Below are 15144 nucleotides of genomic sequence, written 5' to 3' on the forward strand. Positions count from 1 at the left end.
TTGCTTTTATCATTTATCTTTTTACCCCTTTCTCATTATAAAAGGCAACGATTATAAGTAGAAAGGGGAGGATTGTTGTTATTATTTTTGTAATTCTTAATTAAGATTCTCGTTGTGGCGAAGAACACAAATATGTTGTAATACTCTTTCATGATTAATACATAAGAGGAGTTATTGCTCCTTTTCATTTATCTAAAGTAACCAATAGTGTATGCTGGCAGCGAAGGGCCCGGCTTCTGGTGGAATTCACTACTTCACCTGTGTCATATATTTTCAATTATTGCAAGTGTGACAGTTTGATAGTATTATTGATTTCTACTATTTTATTTCGTTGTTGTTCCTTATTTCTTTGCATTGATAGAATAGCTCCATTTTATATAATTTACAACATTGTTGTTTAATTAGTTTCCTTTCGCTTTGGATTGATTTTCTTAGATAAATATCTTGCTCGATGTAATCAACTTTAATGAGTATTAACTACTGTTGTTAGGCTCTCATATTGATATCATCATTGTTTTATAGTGGAATGCGTTTGATTTAAATTCAATCAGTTTCTAAGAGAAGAGTTATCACTGTTGTACTCTTAACTAACACTACTGTTACTTAAATCGCATGTTGTTGTTACCTGAATTGTTGTAGGATTTGATTTCATTAAAAGATCTATACTGCAATTTAGAAGCATTACTCTCTGAGTTAAATAGCTGCCACATACTGTGTACACTCTTGAAATAGAAAGACTTGCCTGGATTGATAATTAATGTGAAGATAATTAGGAGTTGAAAAGGCACCTTTTATCAGTCAACAACATTCTGCTGTAACGATGACTGCAAGAAAAGCCTAGATGTACTAAAAGAAAAATTGGCCTCTGCATCGATTCTAGTCTTCTGAAAATGGGATGAGGAGTTTCATGTCCATGTTGACGTGTCGTGTATAGCGCTGGGAGTGGTACTAAAATAGGAGGGTGAAGTGGGCTTGGATCACCGTATCGCATTCGTGAGTCACAGATTGTCTAAAGAAGAAAATAACTATTCCACAACTGAACGCGAAGGATTGGCTATGGTGTACGAGCTCCAAAAATATCGGCAGTATTTGCTAGGGGGACACTTCAAGATGTATACTGATCATTCCGCGTTGAAATACTTGGTCAACAAGCCTATGTTGGGGGGGCGCATATGCAGGTGGCTGTTATTATTACAAGAATATGATCTTGAGGTAGTTGTGAAGCTTGGATGCCTAAACACGGGACCGGATCACCTGTTGCGCATTGAAACAAGAGAGGAACCTACTAGTCTGGAGGAAGGATTACCTGACGCACAGCTCTTTGTTGTGTGCATAGAAGATAGACACTTTGAAGACATAATCCACTTACTCACAACTGGAACTGCATTGAAAGAGTACTCCATCCAGTAGAAGAAGGAACTGGTGGTGCATGCGACCTATTTTTCTGTCATAGTGGGGCACCTATATAAGATGGGCAATGATGAGATACTGCAAAGGTATGTACCTGAATTTGAACGAAGTCATATCCTTACGGGAGTGCATGGGGGCACTACAGGAGGACACTATGTAGGGCGAGCAACTGCGCAAAAGATTCTCCGCGCAGGGTTGTGGTGCCCAACCCTTCATCAAGATTCAAAAGCACATTGCAAGGCCTATGATGTATGTCAAAGAATAGGTAAACCATAGTAGAGGGACGAGATGCCTTTGAATCTGCAAATGATGTTGTAGCCCTTTGAAAAGTGGGTGATTGACTTTGTAGTACCTATCAAACCTCAGGGAAAGATGGGCACGAGATACATTATCACTGTGACAGAGTACATGAATCATTGGGCCGAAGCACAGCCAGTAAAAGATTGCACGGCCGCCATGGCCACAAGGTTTCTATTTGAACAAGTACTGACACGCTTTGGATGTCCAAAGATCTTGATGAGTGATCGCAGTACACATTTCCTGAATGAAACAATCAGCACGCTAACAGAATAGCTTCAGGTGTATCATTAGAAAAGCACATTGTATCACCCACAAGCTAATGGGACAGCAGAAGCATTTAAAAAAATACTAGAGATTGCAATGACTAAAGTATGCAACGTGCAACCAAGTGATTGGGACTTGCGTGTACCTACAATATTATGGGCTTATATGACAACCTGTAAGAAACTGAGGGGACAAACACCTTTTTGGTTGGTCTATGGAGTGGAAGCCGTAATGCCAATTGAGTATATTGTGCCTAGTTTGTGCATAGCAGCGCTCACAGGTATGATAGACTGCAGAGCCCTGGAAAAAAGGCTCATACAATTCGAAGAACTCGAAGAGGAATAGTTTTTGGCTGGATTCCATCAGTAGGTACAAAAGTAGTGTGAAAAGGCCTGGCACGATCGACATATTAAGTTGCGCACCTTCAAGGTAAAAGATCTAGTGTGACTATATGATAGTAAGTTTGATAAATTACTGGGAAAGATCAAAATGCAATAGCTGGGACCGTATGTTGTTAAGGAGGTCATCGATGGAGGCACAGTGCAGCTGGTAAAGCTATATGGAGAACCTTTCCTAGGGAAAGTGAATGGAAGTAGATTAAAGCCATACACCGGTGGCCCTACTATCTAACTAGCTGACAGAAGCACAGTCTTCACACTCCAGGGAGCTAAAAGAAGGCACGGGACTATAAGTAGATGCAGGGGATGCAGGAACAGATACAGGGGAGTAGTTCTGACACTGTAGTTTAAAAACAATGAGTATATGAGATTCAGCAAGTAGCACTCAGTGCGCTACTGACCTTGTAGCCATCCGAGCCGAGCTGGGAGGTCTCCACGCGAAGATCTCCGCACCGACAGAGTGACTCGAGGGCAAGTCACGATGTTTGTGTTGGAAACCTGTTGGGTGTGGGATCCCTCAAGCCATGTTTTGAGGCTTAAAGCCCAAGTTTTGACTAAGTATATTGTAAAGACTCCATGATTTGTGGGTACAGAGCGCGAAGTCGTAATAGAGTCATATGGTTGTTCGCCCTTGTTTTTGTAATGTAATGTCGGTTGGAGAGATCTACCCATGCTCCGCAGACCATGGGATTGTATAAATAGAGCGAGGCTCTAAGTATACAACATCATTGAAGAATAAAGGAATCAATGAAGTATTAAGTCGAAGTGTAAGTTATGTCTTTGGGTCGTAGAGTAGGAGGAGGCTCTGCAGCTGAGTGTACAAAGGCCTAGTAGTCCGCAACTGAGTGTGTGGACCCCTATAGCTGAGTGCGCAGGGCAGGTCGAGTCTGTAACCATTGGAAGCATTAATAAAGAGAATTTTTACCATATTTTTGTGTATCTTTTCCTGTCTTATGCATTATTGGGTACGAATTGCAAGTTTACTGTTTATTTACCACATGAACTTTTATAAATGTGCTGAGTAAGTGAATATAATACAAGGTATATGTTTATGCGAAGATAACTAACTATTATAAGAAGAAAAGTAAGATCTATGGTGTGACTTCAAGAAATAGTGTAGATCATTGCCACAGCTACTGGTTAGGGCTGCACAAAGGAAAAAGTATTAGGGCGCGAAGGCCTTGTAGTCCAGGGAAGTGCGCAAAGCAACCTGTGCGAAAGTATTCATAGTTGTACAAAATCAACCCCTCATACATCTCAAGGGTGTGGAAACCTGGTTCCAACATCCCCCCATACTGCTCCAAGCGAGACCTCAGTCCGCGCTCTACGGACTGTTGTTGAAAGGGCCAGTAGTACAGGGATTTGTTTGGCTAATTAAATCCAAACCTAGGACATGGCCCAACAAGCCAACAGGTTGAACTTGGAAATTCTCCCTGGTGAGGCGCTCCACCTATTGCAGGATGGAATGATCGCCGAGCTGAGGGCCCATGAACACCACTCTTTTTAGGTAATCAACGATCAACATATTAATAATGAACAACTGGCCCTATAGTGAGACTTTGCCATCGCTGCTGTGACCGAGGTAACCAACCAAAACAAGCATATAGTTCAGGTCGTGGAGGAGGGATGTTGAATGGTCCTGGAGTTGGCCATTCATGAGGAAGAACCGGTCGAGGTGCGCGTTTGCAAGATTTATATAGGGGTGTGCAACGCTCACATAGAGTTGGCTAGGGTTCAGTTGGAGCCTAAAGGAGAAACGTAAAACCATTGTCACAAAGGTGATAGCAGCGGTAGACAGTGCAGTAGCAGACTGCACACAAATTTTTGAACAGTCGTTTGAGATCCTAACGAGCCTACAGGAGGACCCGAATGTACAATGGATGGAGACAAAAGCATGAGAACTGTAGCATTGCTATGACGAATTAAAAGGTACAACGCGAACCGTCGCTCTCACGCAGAGACTGGCAAAGTGGCAGGAGGCCAAACAGTTGAAAGAACAAGTAGATGCAGAAAAACACTAGGAGGCAGTGCTGAAGGTGTGCTTGAAGCCTTGGTTGGATGAGGCTTATTTGGTCACTGCCTCTATTGAAGGAAAGCTTCCTAATCTGCAAGCAACTCAGTAGAAGCTTCAGGCTGATAGTTCAGGACTAGCGATGAATAAGTTGGTTGAAAAAGCGAAGCAGACGGCCACACAGTGCATTGCTGAGGTTGTCATCATACAGGTCGGGCTGGGAGGTCTTCGCGCCAAGATCTCTGTGCCCACAGAGTGACTCAAAGGCAAGTCACCATGTTTGTGTTGGGGAAATGTGGGGAACAGGTTCCCCCAAGGATAGTTTTGGGGCTAAAAGCCCATGTTTTGGGACAATTTTGTAATAAAGTGGTAAAGTCTCCGCATTTTATGGTTGCGGAGCACGAAGGTGTCAAGAGTCATAAACGATTGTCCACCCTTATTTTGTAAAATTTAAATTCGGCTGTAAAGATCCACCCATGGTCTGCAGACGATGGGATTATATAAAAAGGAGCTGAGTAAGCTCTAAATATTTTTTGGTAAGATAGCAAAGAGTGAAGTGAAGAGTCTTGGTAGAGAAGTCTAAGTGTTCTTGGGTCTTAGCATAGGTAGAGGCTCTGCAGCTGATTGCGCAAAGGCCTAAGGTGGAAGTCCGCAGCTGAGTGCGTGGATCCCTGCAGTTGTGTACAAAGGGCAGAGAGAGTCTGTATTAATCTAAAGATATAAATAAAGAGAAGTATTCTGCAAATTCTGTGTATTTATTTCTTGTTAATGCATTTTCTTATATTCCTCTTTAGGTTTAACTTACAATGTTTATGTGATGCATGAATCTATGTGATTATATTGGTTAATTGAACGCAAGTAAGAATATCCGTTTACGGGGCACTAACTGTGGTTGATTAGTAAGATAAGTAAAACACTTAGATAACTTGGGAACATATACAATACGCTATCATAGCCATGCGGAAGTACCTGGATCATAGGTTAAGGCTGCATGAAGGTAAATCATACACCTTCGCGGAGGTCCTAAAGGGTGGAATAAAGGGTAGACCAACAGAGCCCTAAGCCTTAGCGACCTGCGCAAAAGTAGGAATAGAGGGTATAAACTGACATCACAGCCATCTCAGGGTGCGGAAACTTGGTTCCAATATCCCCATATACTGCTTCGGGTGAGACTTCGGTCCACGCTCAACGGGTTAATGCCGAAAGTGGTAATAGTGTAGGGATTTGTTTGGCTAACTAACGTTGAACCTGGGTCAGGCCCCACAAAGCTAACAGTAACCAAGATAGCTGAAATATAATAAAAACATATGCATGAAATGTGTGGGCTCTGTTATATTAAGAAATTGAAAGATCCAATCATACATACAACTATTACCAACCACTAGTCCCGAAAACGAAGCCTTACAGTCACTACCACCTATTCCTCCAAACAGATATACTAGCTCTGCACTGTGGAGAAGCCAAGGCTCGTTACAATACACTCCAAGCTTTCTATAAGATACACCTATAGGAAGCTTGGCTACCAAAATCTGTACAATAATTTATGAGGTTCTATAAATAGCAAAGGGTGGGGTGACCCTTGACATTCCCCTTTGTTACTCTTCACCTACCCTCATGACTTCCACTACTACATGACTGTTACACTCTACTATCGACACTTGGTCTTTCACTTTTACAAGATGTTACATTACAATCTCCACATTTCCCCTTGTGAGACAAAATAGGCTTGAGTAAGCCATGCAAGACATTACTAAGACTTGAACAATTGTGGGAATACCAACTCTTCAACATCCTCGCGATGATCAACGGTGGTGAACTGATGCCAAGCTTGGTCATCTATTATGGTGTCTGCTTGCACAATGATTACATCCTGTTGAAAGTCACTCTTGCCTCCATTGCATCTAGGTACAATTATTTGGCACCTTTGTCCAACTCGTCTGATAACATGCACATCAAAGTCTTGAGTGCATCCAAACTAGAAACATATTGATGCATAGTGTCTACATTGGTGGCTGCACGCATCAACTCATTAAAGTACTTGTCCATTTCCAGTTGGACTTGGTTCTTTGAGTTTAACTTAGTGATTGTGCTAGTAGATGGGATCGCGTGCGTGCACACAATGACAATCATGCTTCTGAACACCTGTGCATGTGAAGCCTACAAACTTTTGATGAGCTACCAGAGTTCTTCATAGTTTCGTATCTGACTCTAGATGCATGCCTTCAACCCTACCACCTTTGGCTTCATCATATTTGGCAAGTGCAATAGGGCTCCTTTGTACCTCATTGTCCATGTTTGAATGCGATCGGTAACAGTATGCAGATTTTACAAGATGCATGCTCTCCTAGCATAATGCTATTTCCAACCATTGAGATGGAAAACTAACTTATGCATGGTGAGAAATCTAGAGTATAACATCCACATAATTGTCTCAGGGGACAATACTTCATCAAATATTGCTCTCTTCAACTCTGCTCTGGCAGACGATGTAACCTATTATCCTCCCTGCTTGGCCGCTTGTAACTCCTTAGCCATGCACTCATTCTCTTCTATCAAGAATCAAACACTCAAGCTGGTGGATTTAGCATATGCTCTGGTAGCATTGTCCAATGCTGATGGATGCTTGCGTGCATCAGATATGATCACTTTTTCTTCAAACTGTGCAGGAGATATGTGAACATCCAGAGTGGGCACTCTACACAACTGCACAATTCTGTGTTGTTGTTACACAGGAAAATGACCTCCTCATTAGCTCAGAGGAGAAGGGTAAGATGACTGAATGATTGAACAAGTTCACAGGCCTATTTTCCAAGATAACGCTCTCCAAGAACTAGCAACATGATTTATAAACCTTCCTAGCCATGCATCAAGTTAGTCCCTAGGGTAGCTCTGTTTTTTGCCTCGAGAGGAGTGCTAGTCAACTTAAGTGAGTTTCTGAAGGTGAAAGGAGCAAGTTGATCGAGAAATATCCCTATATTCACTCCTATGTCATCTCATAAAGCAGGGACACCTCTAGCTTCGACTTGTTTGGAGGAATTTCTATTCCTAATGGAGTCTACAAACAAGAAAAGAGAAATAAAGTATGACAACATCTCTGCTTTTTCCCAAAAGAACTCATGAAGGATTTGGAAAGGCTTATCCTCTCATGCTATATATTTGAGGCTAGGGCCATTGTGAAAGGGGTCAAAACTATTGAAAGGATTTCCTATTGACTATCAAAGCTTGTATTAGACATTGGCTCTTCAAGAGGTTAAGAAGGGAGAGAGAGAGAGGAGCTGGAGGAGTAAGGGAAGACTGATGCAACTGATGGTTGTAATCACTCTTTTCTATCATTAATATATACCTACAATTGTGTTGTCCACTCCATGGCATTGGTATTGTGATTTATTTACATGTTTATGCAATGCTAATGATTATGAGTGGCTTAGATGTATGCAGTTAGATATCCCTATGTATTATTGTATTGATTGTTGAAGTTATGCTATGATATTACGCCTCGTCTTGTTTATGTGCAGGAATTGACCTTGGAGCTAGCTGAGGAGTTTCCCACTCCACTACTTTGCATTCTCCAACAAAACCACACCAAGATTTGAGGTAACAATCCTTCTTATTACTTTGATTGTCATTTCACTAATATAAATATGTGCATATATCTCTAGGCTAGCTTCCGCTAATCTGACTGTCTACCAAGGATCCCAGGAAGATCCTTGAGGGTATCTCCATCACCAAACACCCGTGCATTAATCCCTATAGCAGAATTGGATACTCCACTAGGGACTATACTTGGTTCCCATTTTCTCCCAGAAAGTTCCCAGATAACTCTTTCTTCTAGGCCTTCCTGTACTTCTTGATCCCCTTTCTAACCACTCAGGACTATACAACACCCTTCTCTCAGTTCTCAACTTTAGATCTAATCCCCATAGCCTTGTTTTCAAGCCTATTCCTTACTAACACACCCTACCAATGCGAACAGTGCTTTATAAAGCATTGCGGCCTTGCAAACAAAGTGTTAGTGTAGTCACTAACTCTCTGTGTCCTCTATTACAATGCATTAGCCGTCCACTTCTTGATAAGAAACCAGTTCTGTGACCTCATGGGTTGCGAAATTTTCTTGTAGACTGATAAGGGAGCTACAACTATGCATGTTTGATTGATATTTGTCTCCTGAACAAATTTTTCTTTTTAAGAAAATAGCTTTACTGCTTAAGTTTTTCATAAAAAAGAAAATACAATTTTTTTTACAATTTTTCTGCTTAGTTGATTAGATCTGCATTTATTTGGTTTTAAAAGTTGTTAGAGAGAATTGTATTTCTATCGGCTATGATTGTGTTTTACTGTACTGGATGCATGGTATATATTGATGTATAAATGACTCCTTCCTTGTAGAAGAAACTCATTCATCGAAGTGAAATATTAAAGCATTTTTTCTACATGGTTTGAGTCAGAGTCCCACATAACTTCATACATCAACACCCCCACCAAAGACTTTAACAAAGTACATTTAAAATTTACATCATAATAAAATCAATCAACAACTCTTTTTTGAGTAAACACATATTAGTTTAGGCTAGGATATTGGGTTAGGAAGTTGTGAGTTAACTGCCCAAGATCATACATTAAAACTAGTGTCATTAACAAGGGAAATCCCTTTGCACTCATACTATCTGAGACCACTCTAGTCAAAGTAGAGCTAAATGCAAGACAACACCAGAATGTAAACAAAGGTGGCCCACCTTTTCTTACATCTCCTTTGGATATTCTTTGTACTGGAGATCCCTTCGAGGATATCGAAGCTGAGTTGGGAAATCGGGTACCTTGCCCACACTGCGTACTGTCTACGACCATGTCCCCCCTGGTAGTGTCTGTGATTTGAGGTAACCATAGTGGCCATTGTTGGCTTATATGGGCCTGACTCAAGTTCGGAAGACTTAGTTATCCAAACAAATCCCGTAGCTACCGACCCTTCCAGCAACAGTCCGCAGAGTGCGGACTGAGGTCTCACCTGAGGTAGCAGGGGAGGGTGTTGGAACCAGGTTTCTACACCCTTGGGATGCCTTGATGTGGTCTAGAGAATTCGCACACTGTTCTAAGGCCTCGTGCCACTCTTCTTCCACGTAGATCTGGAACAAGGAAAAGCCTTTCTACTTATTAATACTGAGTTTTTTAAGACCAGATCTACTTCTTATGGTCTTTAAGCAAACATTTAATAGAAATCACCAATGCGTGTACCTAGAAATGCTATAGATTTGCATAAACTCGGAACATAAGCATAAAAACACAGATCAAACAGAGATTTAAGCCAGAAATTAACCAGATCTACAATATTTCAGAGACAATACAGTATTTCAGAATCAACTTATCTTTATTCAACTCCTTGCCAACAACCAGATCTACCCTGCGCACTCAATTGCAGGGGTCCACGCACACAGCTGCACAGCCTCTATCTATCTACCAACACCCTTGACTCGGACTTACAGATGCTTCAAGACTTCTTTCTTCACAAACCCATTACATTCGAGATCGAAACATATATTTTCAAAAACTGACTTCTAACCATAGAGCCTTTCTTTATTTATACATTCCCATGGTCCGTGGACCATGGGTAGACCGACTCACTTCTTATTATTTTACATTATTTTGGGTGGAAAACCCTTTGACTTGACTTCTTATAATTCACGCTCCGTGCACTTCATGAAGTCTTTACCATACTCTTTACCCAAAATTGTGGGATTTGAGCCCCAAAACTGTTACGTGGGGCCTACGCTACCCAACAGTCCCCCAACACAATCATTGTGACTCGTCTCGAGTCACTCGGCTGGTGTGACAATCTGCGTGCGGAGGTTGGTTAGCAACTTCTGTGCTTTTATTGTACTTGCAACAAACTCTTCCACCATTCAATGTACCTATTCAACGCGTGCCGCCGACACATCAGTCTCTGTCTCAGCTGCTCCCCCAAGTGCATATTCTGCCTACATGTGTGCCACCTTGCGCTCAATGGTGGTGGAAACTGCGAATGCCTCATCAATCCATGGCTGGAGTCGTTCTTTAACCACTACTTCCTTTTGTCGAGCATCATCAGCTTGTATTTTTAGGGCCTAGGCCTCCCTCATCTTGGCCAAGTGCTGTGTAATAGCAACTATCTGTGTGGTCCCTCTGACATTATCGTAGGCTTGCTGGAGCTCCCTTGCCTCTGTTTCCAGTCGCTATAGGGTTGGATCTTCCTGAAGTGAAGTGAGAATAATAAGCGACTGAGCCAACAAGTCAGTGCATTCCTTCATGGAATGTGTGATCATTTCCCACCCAGAGTTAATGATTCTTTTGCGCTACTCAGTGACCTCTAGTGGCATCGAAGGATGTACCTACAATTTCAGCTTTGTGATCTGCAAGCTGAGCTCTAGTTGAATCCTTGTGGCCTCCTCCTTTGCTTGACGGAACCCACTAGCCAGCTTGTGGATTCGTATGCCAACAGGTGAATCGTCCACAATCTCTAGCTCAAGGGCACACTAACACGCTTTCCCTACAAGTTGCTCCACTTGTTGACTCTGTGCAATGGCTTCATCCCATTGGAGGCTCAATTGTTCTATATTAATTCTCTGTTCACTGAGTACCTGTTCCACATGCCCTTCCCTGGAACGGAGCTCCATCATGGCGTTGTCTTAGAGGTGGTACAAGCTTTCGCATGGGAGGGCAGCCAAATTGAGTCCCAGCCCCGTAAGCTGTCCTACCACAGCTCTGTCCTCTGCATTTTTTGTGATCAATGCTCCTACTGGAATCGCGAGAGTATGAGCCATTTGGGACTTCAGCAACTTCTCAATAGCTGACATACCCATAACCCCATGAGTAGTGGTGATTCATGTCTATGCTACACGTGCCCCAAGTTCATGTAGCTACGCGCGGAGCTCCCCCAACACAATCTGTTGCTCCGACATGGCCTCATCAATTGCGTCCTGAGTGACTTCACGAACTGTGTCCCTATGTCACCTAGGTCGCCCTCGGTCAACGTGGTCAGTTCTCTATCCCATTTAGATGCCTTGGCCTTCTTCTGCAGCTTTGTCCATTCTGTTGGTGGTGCCCATTTTAAGGGCGCACCCATGGTGGTTGATGGTGTTCCTTCCATCCCTATCTCCGTGGCCATCTCTGTGGGCACCTTCTGATGGCTTTCGTCCTTTGCAGCCGCTCCAGCTGGTGCTTTGTCTATCGAAGTCTGCACTGCCTCCTGGGCCTCTCGAACTTCCGCAGCATGCTTTTCATTCCACTTCTGCTATGCGGCACGCTTAGCTTCAGCCTTTTATTTCTTGATGGCAGCCTCATCGTGCCCCACCGCATTGGGTCCACGCCATTCCACTGGCCATGTATCCAATACTGCATTGATAGCTTCATCAATGGCAATGAAAGGATGTGTATTCCACGTTTGGTCGGGGTCCTTGCACGCCTGAATGTAGACAAAGTGCATGTCTGCTTTAAACTCGGCTATGTGCTTCACACTGTCATAGATTTCGTTGGACAACTGGGGTTGCTGGGTGACCCAGTGTCGAACATCTATGTCCATCAGTATCCAAAAAATATTGATGCCCTGGATTCTTGCAACATCCTTTGTCGCCCAGAGTGATGCAAATTTGGCAGCTTCTGGCCAATCCTGGTCCAAGGAGGGAAATTGACTGTCTTCAGGTAATTCAATGGTAACCAGCACAATGGACAATAGAAGCCACTCATCTCTCAACAAACAAGCATCAAACACCTACTTCATTTTTCTGTAATTGTGCTGAAAGGCGGGCGGAGGATCAAGCACTTTACTTGCTCGTTACATAGGTTCTTACCTTCTGTTTTCAATACCCAATTCTTCCTCAAAAACAATTATTAGATATGCATCACTCTTTGTAAATGGCTACACTCTCCCTGGCAACGGAACCAAAATGTTGACTGATAAAGGTGCCTTTTAAAACTCCTAATTATCCCACATTAATTATCAACCCGGGTAAGTCCTCTTATTTCAAGAGTGTACACAGTATGTGGCTGCTATTAATTCAGAGAGTAATGTTTCCTATATTGCAGTATAGATCTTTAAATACAAGATTAAGCGGATGCATCTAATACACTCCAATTGCAATCATCAAAGGAAATATAACATCTAAACTTCAAGACTTGGTCTTCTACCGAAATTTTAATCAATCCTCACTCAAGAAATTCAACTAGCAATGGCATTAGCTGAGAGTACAGTAGCAATATCTTGTCTCTTCTTAACTGATTTAATCCAAATCATACGTAATCTCTAGTAAACAATCTAAACAGCAATGATATCAATCTGAGAGTCCAACAGCAATAATCAAACTCTTTATAGATGCTTACATCAATACAATTCACTATCTAGATAATATTCTCTGTAATAAGCATAACTAGAATTAATTGACAATGTTGTAACTTATAAACAGAGCATACACTATCTTAGTTCAAGAAAGTAATGAACGGAAAATAAAGTAAACTCACGAAAATAGGAAATTATCAAACCAACCAAACTTTAGAAGAATCAGAATATAACACAAGAAAGCAGTTAAATCCACCAGAGGTCGGGCCCTTAGCCGCCAGTGAACACTGCTAAGCTACTTCAGATGATGCGAGGGAACAACAACTTCAATTATGTATTAATCATTGAATGTAAGTAACATTACAATATAACCATGTTCTCTCAACAACGAGAGTTTGTAATTAAAATTACAATTTCAATAATAACAAGATTCCCCCTTCTTCTTACAATCGTCTCCTTTTATAATCAGAAAGGGTAAGAGATAAATGGTAAATGCGATCCCTCAGGATCTCTCGATCATGAGGGATTCGCAACTGATTTCTAAATTCAGACATACTTTCCTTTCTCGCGTTGATCCTTCTGATTTTCCTTTAGCCTTTTCCACAACCATCGCGTTCCTTCCTTTGCTTGTTGGTTTTTGTTGTTCCTTCGTTAGGGAACAACAATTGTCCCTTTTGTTGTTTTCATGCATAAGAAGGGTAAAAGTTAGCTAAATCGTAATTGAAAATAATTCCTTCATTTCTTACCATAATTCCTCAATATATTAACGCATTAAGATATAGAAAAGATAAGAATAAAGAAAAAGGATGATGAGATTAATAGTAAACACATACCCATTTCATGACTCAACACCTATTTTTAGGTGTAAAGTTATCTGCTGAACAATGTCCCAAGACATAAGAAAAGGAAGAGGGTATGTCCCGTGTTCCATATGTAGGTGCAGATAGTAGCCTGATGTATGCAATGGTCTGTACTAGACCAGACATTGCACATGCAGTGGGAGTATTGAGGAAGTTTATGTCAAAACCAGGGAAGGAGCATTGGACAACAGTGAAGCAGGTTTTCAGGTATTTGCTGGCACTAGTGATTATGGTTTGTGCTACCAAGGAAGACCAGGATTGGACATAGTTTTGGATATCAGTGGCTTTGTTGATGCAGACTGGGCTGGATATTTCGATCAGAGAAAATCTACAAGTGGGTAAGTGTTTAACCTATTTGGAGGTGCAGTTAGTTGGACAAGTAAGAAACAATCTATAGTGGCACTATCAACTACAGAGGCAGAATACATGACAACCACTCATGCAAGCAAGGAAGTAGTTTGGTTGCAGAGATTGTGTTCAAGTATGGTGTTAGTACATGGAGCTATAAGGATAGACTGTGACAGCCAAAGTGCAATTTTCTTAGCAAAGAACCCTGCTTATCATTCAAAGACAAAGCACATTGGTGTTCAGTATCACTTTGTGAGGGATATGATAGAAGACAAAAAGGTGTTGTTGGTAAAGGTGGACACTTTGAAGAATACTGCAGATGCATTGATAAAATCTGTCAGCTCTGAGAAGTTCTCATGGTGTAGAGAAACAATGGGTGTTTCAGGGTTGGAAAAATGACTAAGCTCTCTTGTGGCCCCCTGTGGAAAGAAAACAACAAGTGGGAGAATGTTGGGTTGTGTTATATTCTTTCCATGACTAAATTTTTTTTGGACCCTATATTAGGTTGGACAGACCTACCTATGGTTTTCGGTCCATGGTTTTGGACGCGATGGTTTCCGGTCCATTGTATTGGATGCTTCGGCATGTAAAAATATGTATTGTAACATTGAAAGGAATATAATGAAAAATCAAGCTGGTAGTCCCGGTTTTGGGATCCAGGGGAAAATCTTTGTGTATATGTTTTCTATGTGTTATGCTCTTGCATTGTTTATTTTCTGTGTTTTAGAATTCGTATGCAGGTAATTTATGTACGGGGTTAAAACCTACATTTTTGTGCTTGATTTTGTACTTGTTAGTAATTTCTTGAACTAGTCTAGAAATGAATTGACTCCCTTGGTTAGTTACTATCTCTTTGGGTACTCCATATCTAACAAAGATTTCTTCAAAAAGGAAATTGACTATTGTTTGTTCAATTTCCCTTGCAATTGAATCCCTTGGTCAGTTACTATCTCTCTAGGTACTCCATAACTAACAAAGATTTCTTCAAAAAGGAAATTTACTACTGTTTGTTCAGTTTCCCTTGCAAGTGCCTTTGCTTTAGCCTATTTAGTCACATAATCAGTACATACAAGAATGTAATTCTTACCTTTGGATGGTGGATTGATGGTTTCAACAAAGTCGAGAGCCCATTTTTCAAACGGATCTAGATGTACTTGTGGTTGTAGTGGCATCTCATCAGAGGTGGTTGGTCTGCCCATGCGTTGGCAGTTGTTACAACTTCTTACATACTTCTTTGAAACTTTGAAAATT

This window comes from Pinus tabuliformis, chromosome 2_2 (assembly GCF_031772625.1).
Source record: "Pinus tabuliformis cultivar Carrire ecotype Pingquan chromosome 2_2, CPIR1, whole genome shotgun sequence".
In the NCBI taxonomy this organism is placed as follows: domain Eukaryota; kingdom Viridiplantae; phylum Streptophyta; class Pinopsida; order Pinales; family Pinaceae; genus Pinus; species Pinus tabuliformis.